The following is a 22,909-nucleotide window of genomic DNA, read 5'->3' as shown; positions in this document are numbered from 1 at the left end:
CATCTGGGAGTGATTAAAGCAGCAAGTCATTTAAGGGGAAGAAGGGGTCCTGAGGAGGGAAAAATGTGTCCTCCATTTGGCAAATCCGACCATACTATATCCTCTTGATTCTTGCTTACAAGCAAAAACTCAAACAGGAAGTACCAGTGACACACTCAATTCAGAAGTGGGCTGATGAAGCAAATGCTAAGCTACAGGACTGTTTTGTAGCACAGACTGGAATATGTTCCAGGATTCATCCGATGGCATTGAAGAGTTCACCACATCAGATACCAACTTCATTAATAGGTGAATTTACGACGTCGTCCCCACAGTGACCGTACGTACATATCCCAACCAGAAGCCATGGGTTACAGGCAACAACCACACTGAGCTAAAGGCTAGAGCTGCCGCTATCAAGGAGCGGGACGAACCATCAAATAGGCAAAGCGTCAATGCTGTCACTCCCTGATTTGTTTCACCTGTCCCTGTGATTGTCTCCACCCCCCTCCAGGTGTTGCCCATCTTCCCCATTCTCCACTGTGTATTTATACCTGTGTCCTCTGTCTGGTTTGTCAAGTCAACCAGTGTTTTTCTCAGCTCCTGCTTGCCTGTCCTGACTCTGAGCCTGCCTGCCTGACAACTCTGCTTGCCTCTGACCCTGAGCCTACCTGCTCTCCTGTACCGTTGCCCCTACTCTGGATTACCGACCTCTGCCTGACCTGCCCCTGAGCCTGCCTGCCGTCTTGTACCTTTGCTCTACCACTCTGGATTATCGACACCTGCATGCCTTGACATGTTATTTGCCTGCCCCTGTTGATGTAATAAACATTGTTACTTCAACACCGTCTGCACTTGGGTCTTACCCGAAACATTATAAATACAGGACTAAAATCAAATCCTACTACACTGGCTCTGATGCTCAGTGGATGTGGCAGGGCTTGCAAACGATCACGGATTACAAAGGAAAACCCAGCCACGAGCTGTCCACTGACACGAGCTGTCCACACACACACACACACACACTGCTGCTGCTATCCTGTTGCCTATAGTCACTTTAGCCCTACCTATATGTACAGTACATAGCTACCTCAATGACCTTGTACCCCTGCACATCTAGTAGGTATTGGTATTCCCTATACATAGCCATGTTATCTTCTCCTCCCTATATAGAGCCATGTTATCTTCTCCTCCCTTCATGTAGCCATGTTATCTTCTCCTCCCTATATAGAGCCATGTTATCTTCTCCTCCCTATATGTAGCCATGTTATCTTCTCCTCCCTACATGTAGCCATGTTATCTTCTCCTCCCTATATAGAGCCATGTTATCTTCTACTCCCTACATGTAGCCATGTTATCTTCTCCTCCCTATATAGAGCCATGTTATCTTCTCCTCCCTATATAGAGCCATGTTATCTTCTCCTCCCTATATGTAGCCATGTTATCTTCTACTCCCTACATGTAGCCATGTTATCTTCTCCTCCCTACATGTAGCCATGTTATCTTCTCCTCCCTATATAGAGCCATGTTATCTTCTCCTCCCTTCATGTAGCCATGTTATCTTCTCCTCCCTACATGTAGCCATGTTAACTTCTCCTCCCTACATGTAGCCATGTTATCTTCTCCTCCCTTCATGTAGCCATGTTATCTTCTCCTCCCTTCATGTAGCCATGTTATCTTCTCCTCCCTTCATGTAGCCATGTTATCTTCTCCTCCCTACATGTAGCCATGTTATCTTCTCCTCCCTACATGTAGCCATGTTATCTTCTCCTCCCTACATGTAGCCATGTTATCTTCTCCTCCCTACATGTAGCCATGTTATCTTCTCCTCCCTATATGTAGCCATGTTATCTTCTCCTCCTACATGTAGCCATGTTATCTTCTCCTCCCTATATAGAGCCATGTTATCTTCTCCTCCCTTCATGTAGCCATGTTATCTTCTCCTCCCTACATGTAGCCATGTTATCTTCTCCTCCCTTCATGTAGCCATGTTATCTTCTCCTCCCTACATGTAGCCATGTTATCTTCTCCTCCCTACATGTAGCCATGTTATCTACTCCTCCCTTCATGTAGCCATGTTATCTTCTCCTCCCTTCATGTAGCCATGTTATCTTCTCCTCCCTACATGTAGCCATGTTATCATCTCCTCCCTATATGTAGCCATGTTATCTTCTCCTCCCTTCATGTAGCCATGTTATCTTCTCCTCCCTTCATGTAGCCATGTTATCTTCTCCTCCCTATATATAGCCATGTTATCCTCTCCTCCCTTCATGTAGCCATGTTATCTTCTCCTCCCTACATGTAGCCATGTTATCTTCTCCTCCCTACATGTAGCCATGTTATCTTCTCCTCCCTACATGTAGCCATGTTATCTTCTCCTCCCTACATGTAGCCATGTTATCTTATCCTCCCTTCATGTAGCCATGTTATCTTCTCCTCCCTACATGTAGCCATGTTATCTTCTCCTCCCTACATGTAGCCATGTTATCTCTCCTCCCTACATGTAGCCATGTTATCTTCTCCTCCCTATATGTAGCCATGTTATCTTCTCCTCCCTTCATGTAGCCATGTTATCCTCTCCTCCCTTCATGTAGCCATGTTATCTTCTCCTCCCTTCATGTAGCCATGTTATCTTCTCCTCTCTACATGTAGCCATGTTATTTTCTCCTCCCTTCATGTCGCCATGTTATCTTCTCCTCCCTATATGTAGCCATGTTATCTTCTCCTCCCTACATGTAGCCATGTTATCTTCTCCTCCCTTCATGTAGCCATGTTATCTTCTCCTCCCTTCATGTAGCCATGTTATTTTCTACTCCCTATATAGAGCCATGTTATAATCTACTCCCTATATAGAGCCATGTTATCTTCTCCTCCCTTCATGTAGCCATGTTATCTTCTCCTCCCTACATGTAGCCATGTTATCTTCTCCTCCCTTCATGTAGCCATGTTATCTTCTCCTCCCTTCATGTAGCCATGTTATCTTCTCCTGCCTTCATGTAACCATGTTATCTTCTCCTCCCTTCATGTAGCCATGTTATCTTCTCCTCCCTTCATGTAGCCATGTTATCTTCTCCTCCCTTCATGTAGCCATGTTCTTCTCCTCCCTACATGTAGCCATGTTATCTTCTCCTCCCTTCATGTAGCCATGTCATCTTCTCCTCCCTACATGTAGCCATGTTATCTTCTCCTCCCTACATGTAGCCATGTTATCTTCTCCTCCCTACATGTAGCCATGTTATCTTCTCCTCCCTACATGTAGCCATGTTATCTTCTCCTCCCTACATGTAGCCATGTTATCTTCTCCTCCCTTCATGTAGCCATGTTATCTTCTCCTCCCTTCATGTAGCCATGTCATCTTCTCCTCCCTACATGTTATCTTCTCCTCCCTACATGTAGCCATGTTATCTTCTCCTCCCTTCATGTAGCCATGTTATCTTCTCCTCCCTTCATGTAGCCATGTCATCTTCTCCTCCCTACATGTAGCCATGTTATCTTCTCCTCCCTTCATGTAGCCATGTTATTTTCTATTCCCTATATAGAGCCATGTTATTTTTATTCATTATTTTATTTGTTATTCACTGCGCATTTATTCCTTGTTTCACTATTCCTATTTTCATTTTCCTATCTTATCTTTAACTCTGTATTGACGGAAAAGTAAGCACTTCACTGTTACTCTACACCTGTTGTCTACGACGCATGTGACAAATAACATTTAATTTAATTTGAACAAACAATACACAATTATCACAGCAGTTGCTACCTTATAGTGATGTTACAGCTGTAGGTTGTGTTTACTGGAGTAGCATGAACAAGTTACTTTTCATCACCATGTGGGAATGTGACTAAGGTGAGCACCTTGGAAGTAACTCAAGGGCTACATCCTAAATGGCCTCCTATTCCCTATATAGTACACTACTTTTGAGTAGTGCACTATGAAGGCACTATGACAGGAATAGGGTACCATTTGGGATGTGTCCAGGTGTGTTTTAACAGTCATGTAGTGCCACTAACCCCATGGTCAGTACTTGACTTAAGACCAAGCAGCCCCTGAAGGGAAACTCTCTCTGGACCGATTTGATTTGTGGCTCCGACTTAAAATATTATAAAACCATTTGCAATTTCCACCTCAAACACAGGGTGCAGAGGGGTGAAGGGTAAGAGATGGCGGTGGTCTTGGGAACGACCTGCAGGCTGGATACACCAGCTGTGTGTGTGTGCATGCGCGTGCTTGTGTGCAATCCTGTGACATCCATACAGGGCTAAAGTGAACCTGCTCGCCAAACGCACAGAAGATCTCAAGGATCATTCTCGGGGAAGGTTTTACTATGACTAGGAAAATAAATATGACAAAACCTCAACGTGAGATATAGAGGTGGCTGTGGAATGGAGTTTAACCCAGAGAAGCTGGAGGGACAGAGGGTCCTCAGTGACTCAGGGCTGGTCTCTGCTCGGAGTATTAACCTGTTTATTTACAATGGGTCAGATGGGAGAAACAAGCCAGCCGCTATTTTCTTACACATGCTGCTCACTGGTTCAGCCCAGGGAAAGAAAACATCAAGAACATTACTAGCTGGAGTTTTTGAGTTCAGAGCGTGGCAGGGTAATCGTTTGACTGACAAGACCAAACCCAGATGTGGACGTTAGGATTTGAAATGACAGAGGGGGAGGGATGTGCCTTGTCATATACCTGGGGTTAGTAACCAGAGCGGTTGATTTGGGTGCCTTGTCGTATACCTAGAGCTTAATATTACCAACGGTTACCAACCCCATCACTCCACACCACTCATCTTAACCCTAACCCTAACCCACTACCCACCCATGGCAGGCAGGCAGGCAGGCAGGCAGGCAGGCAGCTGCAGTGTGGTGCTAGCCCACATCACTGCTGATCCCTAGACAGGGGTTGGTTACCATTAGACCCCCAACTCCCACCCAGGCTCCACCACCCAGTCACCCCCTGCCTCTCTATGCTCTGCTCCATGGCCCAACTTGCCCCAGCCTCGCCCTCTCTCTCCACAGGCCCAGGGCCCAGCTTGGCTCCAGAAGAGCCAGGGGAGGTGAGGAGGGGAATGGCTGGCTGGAACACACTCTGGGACGATCTGCAGGGTAGCACAGCACATCCATGACCATCCTGCTCCATAAGACCACTGGATGTCAAGCTAGCCTGGGTTGGGTCCACTCTTCTGAGCTCCCATCTATAGTCCACCTCCCCATCTCCTACTCTGAATCCAGGTCAGGCAGGCATTATAGACTCCTTCCTGGTTCTGCTGGCTGGCTGGCTTGTAGAGGAGAAGTTAAGGAGGTAGAAGACTGTTGTGATGCTGGGCAGTCTGGGTTGGTTTAAACCCAGGCCAGCTGTCTGTCTGTGAGTGTCTGTCAGCACCACTCCTCTCTACATGGACTGACTGCCTCTAACATGCAACAGAACGTGTCAGTTCAGACTGGAGCAAAGATCATGGCAGGATGGATTTTTTTGTAAGCAGTAAGCAAAGTGAGTCACAGGGTAGATAGGGTTTCTATCGGATCAACAGAACCATTTGATGTGTTGGAAGAGACCACCTTCGACGACACTGAAGTTTCTCCTCTTTTATCTTCCTCTCTTCTCCCCTCCACTCCCCTTTCCTTCTCTCCATTCTCTTCCTCTCCTCTCAGCGTTCCCAAGGTCTGGTGTATGGACTGGTAGAGCCCTGTTGTTTTGCAATCTTCCAAACTCCTGTGGGTGGTAACTGGCAGTGGGACAGCGGGAGAGGTTAGTGTAGTTCTGCAGTCGCCACCAAAGCAGTTTGAGTGTCACTTAGTTTGAATCTCCCTAACAGACTAAACACCAAGCATCTTTGATATGGATTCATATTCCGCAAGAGGAATATTCAGAATAAAGTGGCGTGCAACCTCATGCTAATTATGTTATTTGGTGGTCAACTGAAAGCAGGACACATAATCACTTGTAACGTAACGTATACCACCACATGCCAGACATCAGATTTGGATTGTCTTGTCTGCTCTGATATTTTGGCAGATCATGAAAGCAAATCTTTCCCGTTCTGCAATACTGGTCTTTCAGGGCTTTACATTTTCACGGAAAAACAGTTGGTTGTATATTGTACATATAGAATTCCAAACACATAGAGACAGCTCCAGGCTGTGGATATACTGTAGACATAGACATACATAGACATATTCCTAATATAGTGCAATATTTTTGATAAGTTTCCTCCCACTGGGCACACACTGGTTGAATCAACATTGTTTCCACGTCATTTCAATTAAATGACTTTGAACCAAAGTGGAATAGACGTTGAATTGACGTCTGTGCCCAGTGGTCAAAAGTGGTGCACTAATGTATATATGGAATAGAGGTCCATTGCAGATGTAGGGTAAAGCTCGGCTGAGGTCAGCAGTTTACAGTGGCTGAGGTCAGCAGTTTACAGTTAGGCTGACTGTTCTGGTCCTTAGAGCAGCAGATGTAGGGTAAAGCTCGGCTGAGGTCAGCAGTTTACAGTTAGGCTGACTGTTCTGGTCCTTAGAGCAGCAGATGTAGGGTAAAGCTCGGCTGAGGTCAGCAATTTACAGTCAGGCTGACTGTTCTGGTCTTTAGAGCAGCAGATGTAGGGTAAAGCTCGGCTGAGGTCAGCAGTTTACAGTTAGGCTGACTGTTCTGGTCCTTAGAGCAGCAGATGTAGGGTAAAGCTCGACTGAAGTCAGCAGTTTACAGTCAGGCTGACTGTTCTGGTCCTTAGAGCAGCAGATGTAGGGTAAAGCTTGGCTGAGGTCAGCAGTTTACAGTCAGGCTGACTGTTCTGGTCCTTAGAGCAGCAGATGTAGGGTAAAGCTCGGCTGAGGTCAGCAGTTTACAGTTAGGCTGACTGTTCTGGTCCTTAGAGCAGCAGATGTAGGGTAAAGCTCGGCTGAGGTCAGCAGTTTACAGTGGCTGAGGTCAGCAGTTTACAGTTAGGCTGACTGTTCTGGTCCTTAGAGCAGCAGATGTAGGGTAAAGCTCGGCTGAGGTCAGCAGTTTACAGTTAGGCTGACTGTTCTGGTCCTTAGAGCAGCAGATGTAGGGTAAAGCTTGGCTGAGGTCAGCAGTTTACAGTCAGGCTGACTGTTCTGGTCCTTAGAGCAGTAGATGTAGGGTAAAGCTCGGCTGAGGTCAGCAGTTTACAGTCAGGCTGACTGTTCTGGTCTTTAGTGCAGCAGAGGTAGCCAGATCTGTGGTGTTGAGTTTGAGTTTGAGTTTATTTAATTTTTTACAGGGACAGTGCACATTAATCAACGTTTCAGTAAAAGTGCCGGTTTTAGCCAGCCGGCTAATTTTCAACCGCAGTCCCTGGGCAGGTTATTAAAAACAATTACAATATAGACAATACCAACATAGGACAAGCAAGACATAGCATACAGACAGAGCAACATAGGACAAGCAAGACGTAGCATACAGACAGAGCAACATAGAACAAAAAGCAGTTGCACAGACCTCTACCCCCCTCTCTCTCCTGGTTGTAAGGTTGACATTGGGAGCATTTGAGTGATAATCCGAATGTAGACGAAAAATGTCAAATTCTCCTACACAAAGCTGAACATGATAAACATGGATAAGGAATGAATATCCTGATGATGAGGACATTAGATACGAGCCCAAGCTCTTTCTAACATTTAAAATACTTATTTTGTACCTTTGTGATGGTTTTCTCTAAATATAACCAGGTAGTTAATGATAGGCTACTAGAATGAGAACATACAGGTGTTTTTTTGCAGCATATGGGATATGCTCTGCTTGCTATTACTTTATGCCCTTGTACCCTCCTAATTATTATTTGTCTACAACGATTCTTACTGTATGGTAATTAACTGCATGTCAGCATCACTACAGCCTTCGTATTTCAACCTTTATGTTGCTTTTGTCAGTAAGCATGTAAAGAACAGAATTTGATTAAATCACATGAATGACAAAACACTCACTGTATAGAAAAGGATTCAACTATACATGTACAGTACCAGTCAAAAGATTGGACACACCTACTCATTCAAGGATTTTTCTTTATTTTGACTATTTCCTACATTGTAGAATAATAGTGAAGACATCAAAACTTGTAAATAGCAAATATGGAATCATGTAGTAAGCTAAAAAAGTATTAAACAAATCAAAATATATTTTACATGTTTGATTCTTCAAAGTAGCCTTGATGACAGCTTTGCACACTCTTGGCATTCTCTCAACTAGCTTCATGAGGAATGCTTTTCCAACAGTCTTGATGGAGTTCCCACATATGCTGAGCACTTGTTGGCTGATTCTCCTTCAGTCTGCGGTCCAACTTATCCTAAACCATCTCAATTGGTTTGAATTTGGGTGATTGTGGAGGCCAGGTCATCTGATGCAGCACTCCAACACTCTCCTTCTTGGTCAAATAGCCCTTACACAGCCTGGAAGTGTGTTTTGGGTCATTGTCCTATTGAAAAACAAATGATAGTCCCACTAAGCGCAAACCAGATGGGATGGCATATCGTTGCAGAATGCAGTGGTAGCCATACTGGTTATGTGTGCCTTGAATTCTAAATAAATCACTGAGTGTCACCAGCAAAGCATCCCAGACCATCACACCTCTTCCTCCATGCTTCACGGTGGGAACCACACATACAGAGATCATCTGTTCACCTATTGTGCATCTCACAAAGACAGGGCGGTTGGAAAAAAAAATCTCAAATTTGGACTCATCAGACCAAAGAACAGACTTCCACCGGTCTAATGTCCATTGCTCGTGTTTCTTGGCCCAAGCAAGTCTCTTCTTCTTATTGGTGTCCTTTAGTAGTGGTTTCTTTGCAGCAATTTGACCATGAAGGCCTGACTCACGCAGTCTCCTCTGAACAGTTGATGTTGAGATGTGTCTTTTACTTGAACTCTGTGAAGCATTTATTTGGGCTGCAATTTCTGAGGCTGGTAACTAATGAACTTATCCTCTGCAGCAGAGGTAACACTGGATCTTCCTTTCCTATGGCGGTCCTCATGAGAGCCAGTTTCATCATAGCGCTTGATGGATTTTGCGACTGCACTAGAAGAATCCTTCAAAGTTGTTGACCTTTTCCAGATTGACTGACCTTCATGTCTTAAAGTAATGATGGACTGTCATTTCTCTTTGCTTATTTGAGGTGTTCTTGCCATAATATGGACTTGGTCTTTTACCAAATAGGGCTATCTTCTGTATACCACCCCTACCTTGTCACAACACAACTGATTGGCTCAAATGCATTAAGAAGGAAAGAAATTCCACAAATGAACTTTTAGCAAGGCACACCTGTTAATGGAAATGCATTTCAGGTGACTACCTCATTAAGCTGGTTGATAGAATGCCAAAAATGTGCAAAACTGTCATCAAGGCAAACGCGTGGCTACTTTGAAGAATCTCAAATATAAAAAATAAAAAATTCTTAACTGTAGTTTTGATGTCTTCACTATTATTCTACAATGTAGAAAATAGTAAAAAATAAAGAAAAACCCTTGAATGAGTAGGTGTGTACAAACGTTTGACTGGTACTGTACATCAGTTCACATAAGTTACTGGGTAAACAATATGAAAAGGATTAGACTACATGTACATCAGTTCAGATAAGTTACTGGGTAAACAATAGGAAAAGGATTAGACTACATGTACATCAGTTCAGATAAGTTACTGGGTAAACATTAGGAAAAGGATTAGACTACATGTACATCAGTTCAGATAAGTTACTGGGTAAACAATATGAAAAGGATTAGACTACATGTACATCAGTTCAGATAAGTTACTGGGTAAACAATATGAAAAGGATTAGACTACATGTACATCAGTTCAGATAAGTTACTGGGTAAACAATATGAAAAGGATTAGACTACATGTACATCAGTTCAGATAAGTTACTGGGTAAACAATAGGAAAAGGATTAGACTACATGTACATCAGTACACATAAATTACTGGGTAAACAATATGAAAAGGATTAGACTACATGTACATCAGTTCAGATAAGTTACTGGGTAAACAATATGAAAAGGATTAGACTACATGTACATCAGTTCAGATAAGTTACTGGGTAAACAATAGGAAAAGGATTAGACTATATGTACATCAGTTCAGATAAGTTACTGGGTAAACAATATGAAAAGGATTAGACTACATGTACATCAGTTCAGATAAGTTACTGGGTAAACAATATGAAAAGGATTAGACTACATGTACATCAGTTCAGATAAGTTACTGGGTAAACAATAGGAAAAGGATTAGACTACATGTACATCAGTTCAGATAAGTTACTGGGTAAACAATAGGAAAAGGATTAGACTACATGTACATCAGTTCAGATAAGTTACTGGGTAAACAATATGAAAAGGATTAGACTACATGTACATCAGTTCAGATAAGTTACTGGGTAAACAATATGAAAAGGATTAGACTACATGTACATCAGTTCAGATAAGTTACTGGGTAAACAATATGAAAAGGATTAGACTACATGTACATCAGTTCAGATAAGTTACTGGGTAAACAATATGAAAAGGATTAGACTACATGTACATCAGTTCAGATAAGTTACTGGGTAAACAATAGGAAAAGGATTAGACTACATGTACATCAGTTCAGATAAGTTACTGGGTAAACAATATGAAAAGGATTAGACTACATGTACATCAGTTCAGATAAGTTACTGGGTAAACAATAGGAAAAGGATTAGACTACATGTACATCAGTTCAGATAAGTTACTGGGTAAACAATATGAAAAGGATTAGACTACATGTACATCAGTTCAGATAAGTTACTGGGTAAACAATATGAAAAGGATTAGACTACATGTACATCAGTTCAGATAAGTTACTGGGTAAACAATATGAAAAGGATTAGACTACATGTACATCAGTTCAGATAAGTTACTGGGTAAACAATAGGAAAAGGATTAGACTACATGTACATCAGTACACATAAATTACTGGGTAAACAATATGCCAAGTGGAAACACGACTGACCCCACGACTGGTGTCTGGGGTACTTGATCATCAAGGGCCATTTACCTGGACACAGATTAAGCCCCTACAATAATCCATGTGTAGTTTACAATATGTACTCAATTTTATTCACACTTAATAGACAATCAACAAACTGGAATTATTTTGGGTGACAATATTACAGACAAGACTAATTGTAGGCTATAACATGGGACGTAACATTACATTACAGTATCTAGATAAATGCCTCCAACACTCTACTCAGCAAACTGGATGTAGTCTGTTACAGTGCCATCCGTTTTGTCACCAAAGCCCCATATACTACCCACCACTGCGACCTGTATGCTCTCGTTGGCTGGCCCTCGCTACATATTCGTCGCCAAACCCACTGGCTCCAGGTCATCTATAAGTCTTTGCTAGGTAAAGCCCCACCTTATCTCAGCTCACTGGTCACCATAGCAACACCCACCCGTAGCACGCGCTCCAGCAGGTAATTATTACTGGTCATCCCCAAAGCCAACACTTCCTTTGGCTGCCTTTCCTTCCAGTTCTCTGCAGCCAATGACTGGAACGAATTGCAAAAATCACTGAAGCTGGAGACTTATATCTCCCTCTCTAACTTTAAGCTTCAGCTGTCAGAGCAGCTTACCAATCACTGTACCTGTACACAGTCAATCTGTAAATAGCCCACCCCATTCCCTCATGCCCATATTGTTATTTATTTTCTTGCTATTTTGTACCCCAGTATCTCTACTTGCACATCATCATCTGCACATCTATCACTCCAATGTTAATGCTAAATTGTAATTATTTCGTCTCTATGGCCTATTTATTGCCTTACCTCCATAATCTTCTACATTTGCACACACTGTACATAGATTTTTCTATTGTGTTATTGACTGTACATTTGTTTATGTGTAACTCTGTGTTGTTTTTGTCGCACTGCTTTGCTTTATCTTGGCCAGGTCGCAGTTGTAAATGAGAACTTGTTCTCAACTGGCCTACCTGGTTAAATAAATGTGTGTGTGGGGGGGGGGGAGTGCTATATTGTCGCAAGTCAATCAATCAATCAAACGTTTTTATAAAGCCCTTTTTACATCAGCTGATGTCACAAAGTGCTATACAGACATCCTGCCTAAAACCCCAAACAGTAAGCAATGTAGATGTAGAAGCACAGTGGCTAGGAAAAACTCCCTAGAAAGGCAAGAACCTAGGAAGAAACCTAGAGAGGACCCAGGCTCGGAGGGGTGGGCAGTCCTCTTCTGGCTCTGCCGGGTGGAGATTATAACAGTACATGGCCAAGTAGGATATTTCATTTATTTATGTTACAAATGTGGATCCCATGTAGGCCTACGTAATTAGAGGATGTAAGGATAAAGATGTATTTAAGCTCTAAATAGTTATCCACCAGTAAACATGCATTGATAACAACCAATGATACAGTAGGTGGCGACGTCAACCATTTATGAGCATGTAGTGTCTTATGCTTCCAAAAAAAACGAAGGTTTCTTCCACACTGCTTAGGTTTGGACTACAAGTTGCAGTTGGTGAGGATCAACTGCAGAAATGTTTATTCGACTACAGTGGAAAATGTGTGACCTTTGATCACATGGTTGTTGTAAAGGTCATGCAGCCGACATGTAGTCACAAGTCAGACCATATTTTTATACCCATAATGCAACACACTTTGAAAGGTGGTGACCAACGTTGGTCAATGTCTTCACAAAGGTGATCCGCTGAACACGCCCATTAGATCCTGATTGAGTTCCCTCTCTCTCTTCCCCCCAGACAGTGATTACATTATAAGGGAGCAGAGCGGTAAAGGCAGGCTGATCCTGTTTACGTTTGGAGGTGGGTTGTAATCATCACCACATCATCATAGATGAACAGACTTTTTACAGTGTTTATAGAGACACTGAACCACTCCAAAACAGCCACTCTGTCTGGGTTTCTCTGTGTGTGTTATTGAAAGAGCAGGAGGAGGTACTTGAATGAATGGGAGACTGGTGATCAGTAATTATGTGTACTATGAGTAGTTATGAGTTCAGGAGAAGAAGGTTTCAGCTCACTACACTATAACATTACCCACAGGTGTTTTTAAATTGCTTGAGTGCTGGACAAATTTGTCATATTATCCTGATAAGAATCACAGTATACCAAGAGGATGACAGGGTTTTTAAAGAAACAGAGTGTGTACAGTATGTAATATTAAACAGATCCCTTAGCGTCTACATGTCATCCATAATTTTGGGGGTGTTTTCAGTGTCAGTGCTAATGTGTTTCCTTTACGTAGGAATATGGCCAGAAATAGTGTATTATGCAGGTGTATTTAAGATGTCTGTGTATATAGTACATGGGTATACTATTCTCAGCTGCTGGGGCACCACTGGTCCTGCCAGGCACTTGGCAGGCAGCGCCATCTTCCCACTTTCCTGTGTGTGTGTGTCTGTGTGTGTGTGTTAGTGTGTGTGTGTGCGTGCGTGCATGTGTGTGTAGGTGTGCGTGTGTGTGTGTGTGTGTGCGTGTGTGCCACTAAAGACCCTGGGCGGGAACCTCGCCATGCTGCGTAGGTCGGCTGGGCCATGGCATCGTGAAAACAGGAACAGGGAGAAAACAGCAGTAATACATCATCAAGCTACTTACAATAAAAACCCAATGGCTGTTTTAGGAGAAGCACAGGGACAGTGTGGAAATGATAATGACATAAGGTGCCCGGTATAGCACAGACACGCAGACATCCACACACACAAGGTGAGAGGGGTCAGAATATGTTCCTCTCTGATTGGGAGTGATTATAAAGTAGAGCAGTAAAGATGTGTTTATCTATACTGGTTCCCAGGACCCAGGACTACAGTAAACTACTGTAGCGTTTCATTGCTATATGGATGTGGAGGCTGCAGTCCCAGAGGGGAGAAATGAAGGCAATTCCTCCTCTGGATCATCCAGATGGTCATTGGAAAACTTCAGACGGGCCTGGACATGCGCTGGCTTGAGCAGGGGGACCTTGCGTGGGCTGCAGGATTTTAATCCATGACGGCGTAGTGTGTTACTAATGGTGTTCTTTGAGACTGTGGCCCCAGCTCTCTTCAGGTCATTGACCAGGTCCTGCCGTGTAGTTCTGGGGTGATCCCTCACCTTCCTCATGATTATTGATGCCCCACGAGATGAGATCTTGCATGGAGCCCCAGACCGAGGGTGATGCGCCAACCGTTGTTGCCTTCTCACCAAGCTGCTTGCCTATTGTCCTGTAGCCCATCCCAGCCTTGTGCAGGTCCACCTTTTTAACCCTGATGTCCTTACACAGCTCTCTGGTCTTGGTCATTGTGGAGAGGTTGGAGTCTGTTTGATTGAGTGTGTGGACAGGTGTCTTTTATACAGGTAACGAGTTCAACCAGGTGCAGTTAATACAGGTAATGAGTGGAGAACAGGAGGGCTTCTTAAAGAAAAACTAGCAGGTCTGTGAGAGCCCGGAATTCTTACTGGTTGGTAGGTGATCAAATACTTATGTCATGCAATAAAATGCTAATTAATTACTTAAAAATCATACAATGTGATTTTCTGGATTTTTGTTTTAGATTCCGTCTCTCACAGTTGAAGTGTACCTATGATTACAATTACAGACCTCTACATGCTTTGTAAGTAGGAAAACCTGCAAAATAGGCAGGGTATCAAATACTTGTTCTCCCCACTGTACATGACCTCCATGACACCTACAACACCAGATGTCACAAGGAAGGCCAAAAAGATCATCAAGGACAACAACCACCCGAGCCACTGCAAGGTCACACTGCTACCATCCAGAAGGCGAGGTCAGTACAGGTGCATCAAAGCTGGGACCGAGAGACTGAAAAACAGCTTCTACCTCAAGGCCATCAGACTGCTAAACAGCAATCACTAACTCAGAGAGGCTGCTGCCTGCATTGAGACCCAATCACTGGCCACTTTAATAAATGGATCACTAGTCGCTTTTAACAATGACACTTTAAATAATGCCACTTCAATAATGTTTATAGAACTTATATTACTCATATCACATGTACAGTTGAAGTCGGAAGTTTACATACACCTTAGCCAAATACATTTAAACTCTGTTTTTTACCATTCCTGACATTTAAACCTAGTAAAAATGTCCAGTTAGGATCACCACTTTATTTTAAGAATATGAAATGTCAGAATAATAGTAGAGAGAATGATTTATTTCAGATTTTATTTATTTCATCACATTCCCAGTGGGTCAGAAGTTAACATACACTAAATTAGTATTTGGTAGCGTTGTCTTTAAATTATTTAACTTTGGTCAAACGTTTCGGGTAGCCTTCCACAAGCTTCCCACAACAAGTTGGGTGAATTTTGACCCATTCCTCCTGACAGAGCTGGTGTAACCGAGTCAGGTTTGTAGGCCTCCTTGCTCGCACACGCTTTTTCCTTTCTGCCCACACATTTTCTATTGAATTGAGGTCAGGGTTTTGTGATGGCCACTCCAATACCTTGACTTTGTTGTCCTTAAGCCATTTTGCCACAACTTGGGGTCATTGTCCATTTGGAAGACCCATTTGCGACCAAACTTTAACTTCTTGACTGATGTCTTGAGATGTTTCTTCAATATATTCATGTAATTTTCCATCCTCATGATGCCATCTATTTTGTGAAGTGCATCAGTCTCTCCTGCAGCAAAGCACACCCACAACATGATGCTGCCACCCTCATGCTTCACGGTTGGGATGGTGTTCTTCGGCTTGCCATAACGATGGTCATTATGGCCAAAACAGTTCTATTTTTGTTTCATCAGACCAAAGGACATTTCTCCAAAAAGTACGATCTTTGTCCCCATGTGCAGTTGCAAACCGTAGTCTGGCTTTTTTATGGTGGTTTTTGAGCAGTGGCTTCTTCCTTGCTGAGCGGCCTTTCAGGTTATGTCGATATAGGACTCGTTTTACTGTGGTGTATGTAAACTTCCGACTTCAACTGTGTATACTGTATTTTATACCCTCTATTGCCTATTCTGCTCGGCCATCTGTCATCCATATATTTGTATGATCATATTCTCATTCACCCCTTTAGATTTGTGTGTATTAGGTAGGTATTGGGAAATTGTTAGATTACTTGTTAGATATTACTGCACTGTCGGAACTAGAAGCACAAACATTTCACTACACTCGCATTAACATCTGCTAACCATGTGTATGTGACCAATAACAGTTTATTTTATTATCTACAGACTATCAGTAACATTTCAAAAAACGATCTACTTACCCTAACCCTAGCCCTAACCTTGACCCTTATCCTAACCCTAAACGTAACCCTTTCCCTAACCCTAGCCCTAACCCTACTTCTAAACCTAACCCTAACCGTAACTTTAGCAAGCATTTGCTTATCAACAGATAGTTTGTTATGACCATCAGTATAGCATCTGCAGATGGACAATCTGGACTATCCAAATAAAGTGTGACCGAAAGAGAGAGGAGAAACTGTTATAGCCATGCAGAGAATCCACAGCATTACGTAATTAGTGTTACTGTGTAAATATGGTACTTGATGATGTACTGATTTGTATATTAATCTCTTGAGGTTTGGTTTTGGGTTCTGAGATGATTCATTTACATTTAAAGTGGGTGAGGCTAAGAGGGGGGCAATTAGTTTCATTATCTTAAATGTTAAATGTGAACACAATAGCTAATTGTTCAGACATACCATGGCAACGGGGAGAAAGATTTGGTTGTGTATTTTGGTCAGGTCTTTGTTTGTTTTGTTACTTTCCACATAAATATGTCCTTTGAATGTAAAGTGTAATAATTAGGAAACAACTAAAAATAAACAGGAAAGGTAGTTCTGAATTCAACGACTGCAAAGAAAAGGTTTGATTGTGATAAACACACAGCCTAGTAATTTGAGTTGGTACTCAAACGTATGATTCCAAGTTAAACCATAATCTTTTAATATCAGGATCTTTGGCCAGACCATACTATCAAAGAAGTGGTTTCCCATCATGGCTGCTTCTCCCTGCATGTGAAAACTAGCAGGTTTAGACATATAGTTTAGTTTAGTTTAGCACCAAGCTTCCCTATGACTCATGGTAACACAACAATAGTCAGTCTCTGCTCTGACACTGTCTGCTCTAATGACTGTTTTCCTTCTGAAGGACAATTACTATGAATGTCTCAGCGTCACTAAACACTGACTGGGGCTCATATCTCCACCATTAAAACAGACCAGGAAACCTCTACCATTACAACAGACCAGAACATCTCCACCATTAAAACAAACCAGGAAACCTCTACCGTTAAAACAGACCAGAACATCTCCAACATTAAAACATACCAGGACATCTCCACCATTAAAACAGACCAGGACATCTCCAACATTAAAACAGACCAGGGCATCTCCACCATTAAAACATACCAGGACATCTCCAACATTAAAACATACCAGGACATCTCCAACATTAAAACAGACCAGGATATCTCCAACATTAAAACAGACCAGGACATCTCCAACATTAAAACAGACCAGGACATCTGCCACATTAAAACAGACCAGGACATCTCCAACTTTAAAATAGACCAGGACATCTCCAACATTAAAACAGACCAGGACATCTCCACCATTAAAACAGACCAGGATATCTCCAACATTAAAACAAACCAGGACATCTCCAACATTAAAACAGACCAGGACATCTCCAACATTAAAACAGACCAGGACATCTCCAACATTAAAATAGACCAGGACATCTCCAACATTAAAACAAACCAGGACATCTCCAACATTAAAACAGACCAGGACATCTCCAACATTAAAACATACCAGGACATCTCCAACATTAAAACATACCAGGACATCTCCAACATTAAAACATACCAGGACATCTCCAACATTAAAACAGACCAGGACATCTCCACCATTAAAACAGACCAGGACATCTCCAACATTAAAACAGACCAGGACACCACCAACATTAAAACAGACCAGGACATCTCCAACATTAAAACAGACCAGGACATCTCCAACATTAAACAGACCAGGACATCTCCAACATTAAAACATACCAGGACATCTCCAACATTAAAACAGACCAGGACATCTCCAACATTAAAAAAGACCAGGACATCTGCAACATTAAAACAGACCAGGACATCTCCAACATTAAAACATACCAGGACATCTCCAACATTAAAATAGACCAGGACATCTCCAACATTAAAATAGACCAGGACATCTCCAACATTAAAACAGACCAGGGCATCTCCACCATTAAAACAGACCAGTACATCTCCAACTTTAAAACAGACCAGGACATCTCCAACATTAAAACAGACCGGGACATCTCCAACATTAAAACAGACCGGGACATCTCCAACATTAAAACAGACCGGGACATCTCCAACATTAAAACAGACCAGGACATCTCCACCATTAAAACAAACCAGGAAACCTCTACCATTACAACAGACCAGAACATCTCCACCATTAAAACAAACCAGGAAACCTCTACCATTAAAACAAACCAGGAAACCTCTACCATTAAAACAAACCAGGAAACCTCTACCGTTAAAACAGACCAGTACATCTCCAACTTTAAAACAGACCAGGACATCTCCAACATTAAAACAGACCAGGACATCTCCAACATTAAAACAGACCAGGACATCTCCAACATTAAAACAGACCAGGACATCTCCAACATTAAAACATACCAGGACATCTCCAACATTAAAACAGACCAGGACATCTCCAACATTAAAACAGACCAGGACATCTCCAACATTAAAACAGACCAGGACATCTCCAACATTAAAACCGACCAGGACATCTGCAACATTAAAACAGACCAGGACATCTCCAACTTTAAAACAGACCAGGACATCTCCAACATTAAAACAGACCGGGACATCTCCAACATTAAAACAGACCGGGACATCTCCAACATTAAAACAGAACAGGACATCTCCACCATTAAAACAAACCAGGAAACCTCTACCATTACAACAGACCAGAACATCTCCACCATTAAAACAAACCAGGAAACCTCTACCGTTAAAACAGATCAGGACATCTCCAACATTAAAACAGACCAGTACATCTCCAACTTTAAAACAGACCAGGACATCTCCAACATTAAAACAGACCAGGACATCTCCAACATTAAAACAGACCAGGACATCTCCAACATTAAAACATACCAGGACATCTCCAACATTAAAACAGACCAGGACATCTCCAACATTAAAACAGACCAGGACATCTCCAACATTAAAACAGACCAGGACATCTCCAACAGTAAAATAGACCAGGACATCTCCAACACTAAAACAAACCAGGACATCTACACCATTAAAACAAACCAGGAAACATCCACCATTAAAACAGACCAGGACATCTCCAACATTAAAACAGACCAGGACATCTCCAACATTAAAACAAACCAGGACATCTCCAACATTAAAACAGACCAGGACATCTCCAACATTAAAACAGACCAGGACATCTCCACCATTGAAACAGACCAGGACATCTCCAACGTTAAAACAGACCAGGACATCTCCAACATTAAAACAGACCAGGACATCTCCAACATTAAAACAGACCAGTACATCTCCAACATTAAAACAGACCAGGACATCTCCAACATTAAAACAGACCAGGACACCATTAAAACAAACATCTCCAACATTAAAACAGACCAGGACATCTCCAACATTAAAACAGACCAGGACATCTCCAACGTTAAAACAGACCAGGACATCTCCAACATTAAAACAGACCAGGACATCTCCAACATTAAAACAGACCAGGACATCTCCAACATTAAAACAGACCAGGACACCTCCAACATTAAAACAGACCAGGACATCTCCAACATTAAAACAAACCAGGACATCTACACCATTAAAACAAACCAGGAAACATCCACCATTAAAACAGACCAGGACATCTCCAACATTAAAACAGACCAGGACATCTCCAACATTAAAACAAACCAGGACATCTCCAACATTAAAACAGACCAGGACATCTCCAACATTAAAACAGACCAGGACATCTCCAACATTAAAACAGACCGGGACATCTCCAACATTAAAACAGACCGGGACATCTCCAACATTAAAACAGACCAGGACATCTCCACCATTGAAACAGACCAGTACATCTCCAACTTTAAAACAGACCAGGACATCTCCAACATTAAAATAGACCAGGACATCTCCAACATTAAAACAGACCAGGGCATCTCCACCATTAAAACAGACCAGTACATCTCCAACTTTAAAACAGACCAAGACATCTCCAACATTAAAACAGACCGGGACATCTCCAACATTAAAACAGACCGGGACATCTCCAACATTAAAACAGACCAGGACATCTCCACCATTAAAACAAACCAGGAAACCTCTACCATTACAACAGACCAGAACATCTCCACCATTAAAACAAACCAGGAAACCTCTACCATTAAAACAAACCAGGAAACCTCTACCGTTAAAACAGACCAGGACATCTCCAACATTAAAACAGACCAGTACATCTCCAACTTTAAAACAGACCAGGACATCTCCAACATTAAAACAGACCAGGACATCTCCAACATTAAAACAGACCAGGACATCTCCAACATTAAAACAGACCAGGACATCTCCAACATTAAAACATACCAGGACATCTCCAACATTAAAACAGACCAGGACATCTCCAACATTAAAACAGACCAGGACATCTCCAACATTAAAACAGACCAGGACATCTCCAACATTAAAACAGACCAGGACATCTCCAACATTAAAACAGACCGGGACATCTCCAACATTAAAACAGACCGGGACATCTCCAACATTAAAACAGAACAGGACATCTCCACCATTAAAACAAACCAGGAAACCTCTACATTACAACAGACCAGAACATCTCCACCATTAAAACAAACCAGGACCAGGTTAAAACAGACCAGGACATCTCCAACATTAAAACAGACCAGGACATCTCCAACATTAAAACAGACCAGACCAGGACATCTCCAACATTAAAACAGACCAGGAAACATCCACCATTAAAACAGACCAGTACATCTCCAACATTAAAACAGACCAGGACATCTCCAACATTAAAACAGACCAGGACATCTCCAACATTAAAACAGACCAGGACATCTCCAACATTAAAACAGACCAGGACATCTCCAACATTAAAACAGACCAGGACATCTCCAACACTAAAACAAACCAGGACATTACACCATTAAAACAAACCAGGACAACATCCAACATTAAAACAGACCAGGACATCTCCAACATTAAAACAGACCAGGACATCTCCAACATTAAAACAGACCAGGACATCTCCAACATTAAAACAGACCAGGACATCTCCAACATTAAACCAAACCACGAAACCTCTACCGTTATTGAAACAGACCAGGACATCTCCAACTTTAAAACAGACCAGGACATCTCCAACATTAAAACAGACCAGGACATCTCCAACATTAAAACAGACCAGACATCTCCAACATTAAAACAGACCAGGACATCTCCAACATTAAAACAGACCAGGACATCTCCAACATTAAAACAACCAGGACATCTCCAACATTAAAACAAACCAGGACATCTCCAACATTAAAAACAGACCAACATCTCCAACATTAAAACAGACCAGGACATCTCCAACATTAAAACAGACCAGGACATCTACACCATTAAAACAAACAGGAAACATCCACCATTAAAACAGACCAGGACATCTCCAACATTAAAACAGACCAGGACATCTCCAACATTAAAACAAGACCAGGACATTAAAACAGACCAGGACATCTCCAACATTAAAACAGACCAGGACATCTCCAACATTAAAACAGACCAGGACATCTCCAACATTAAAACAGAGGACATCTCCAACATTAAAACAGACCAGGACATCTCCAACATTGAAACAGACCAAATGTCCAACATTAAAACCAGGAAACCTCCAACATTAAAACAGACCAGGACATTCCAACATTAAAACAGACCAGGACATCTCCAACTTTAAAACAGACCAGGACATCTCCAACATTAAAACAGACCAGGACATCTCCAACATTAAAACAGACCAGGACATCTCCAACATTAAAACAGACCAGGACATCTCCAACATTAAAACAGACCAGGACATCTCCACCATTAAAACATACCAGGACATCTCCAACATTAAAACAGACCGGGACATCTCCACCATTAAAACAGACCAGGACATCTCCAACTTTAAAACAGACCAGGAAATCTCCCTGCGTGCGCCCAAAATGACACCCTATAGTGCACTACTTCCCAACATAGCTTTATTGGCCGTGGTCAAAAGTAGTGCACTATAAAGGGAAAAGAGTGCCCTTCCAGATGCAGATCATGTGTTTTGGACATCACCCATGCGGGACACTTTCCCAGTTCCATTTCCTGGGCTTAGAGAGATGAAACGAGAGGAGAGATGAAGAGCTGAGGTTTCATTAGAGTCTGGAGCCTGGAGGGATGGTGAGGAGAGAGGGAGGAAGGGATGTAGAAAAATAGTGGGAGGGAGAAAGTACAGGGGTAGGGAGCCAGAGCGTGAAAAAAGAGCAAGAGAGAGAGAGGAGAGAGAGAGAGAAGAGAGAGAAGAGCGAGAGAGAGAGAGCGAGAGAGAGAGAGAGAGAGAGAGAGAGAGAGAGAGAGTGAGGGGTTCTGGGCCCCACATCATCCTACTGGAACTACTGGAACCCAACACATAAACAGGCCATGTCACCTTCCCATAAACACTGTTAATGTCCCAAATGGCACCATATTACCTATATATGCACTACTTTTGACCAGAGCCCTATTGACCCTGGTCTAAAGTAGTGCACTACATAGGGAATAAGTTGCCATTTGGGACTTAATCACTGAGACAAATGGAGCTGCCTGGTCCTGGGCAGGGCTCTGGGCTGGAGTGTGTAAGCCGTAAGTATACAGTGTGTACAGAAATGTG

Source organism: Oncorhynchus nerka, linkage group LG11 (genome assembly GCF_034236695.1).
Source record: "Oncorhynchus nerka isolate Pitt River linkage group LG11, Oner_Uvic_2.0, whole genome shotgun sequence".
Lineage (NCBI taxonomy): Eukaryota > Metazoa > Chordata > Actinopteri > Salmoniformes > Salmonidae > Oncorhynchus > Oncorhynchus nerka.
This window is presented reverse-complemented; position numbering follows the sequence as displayed.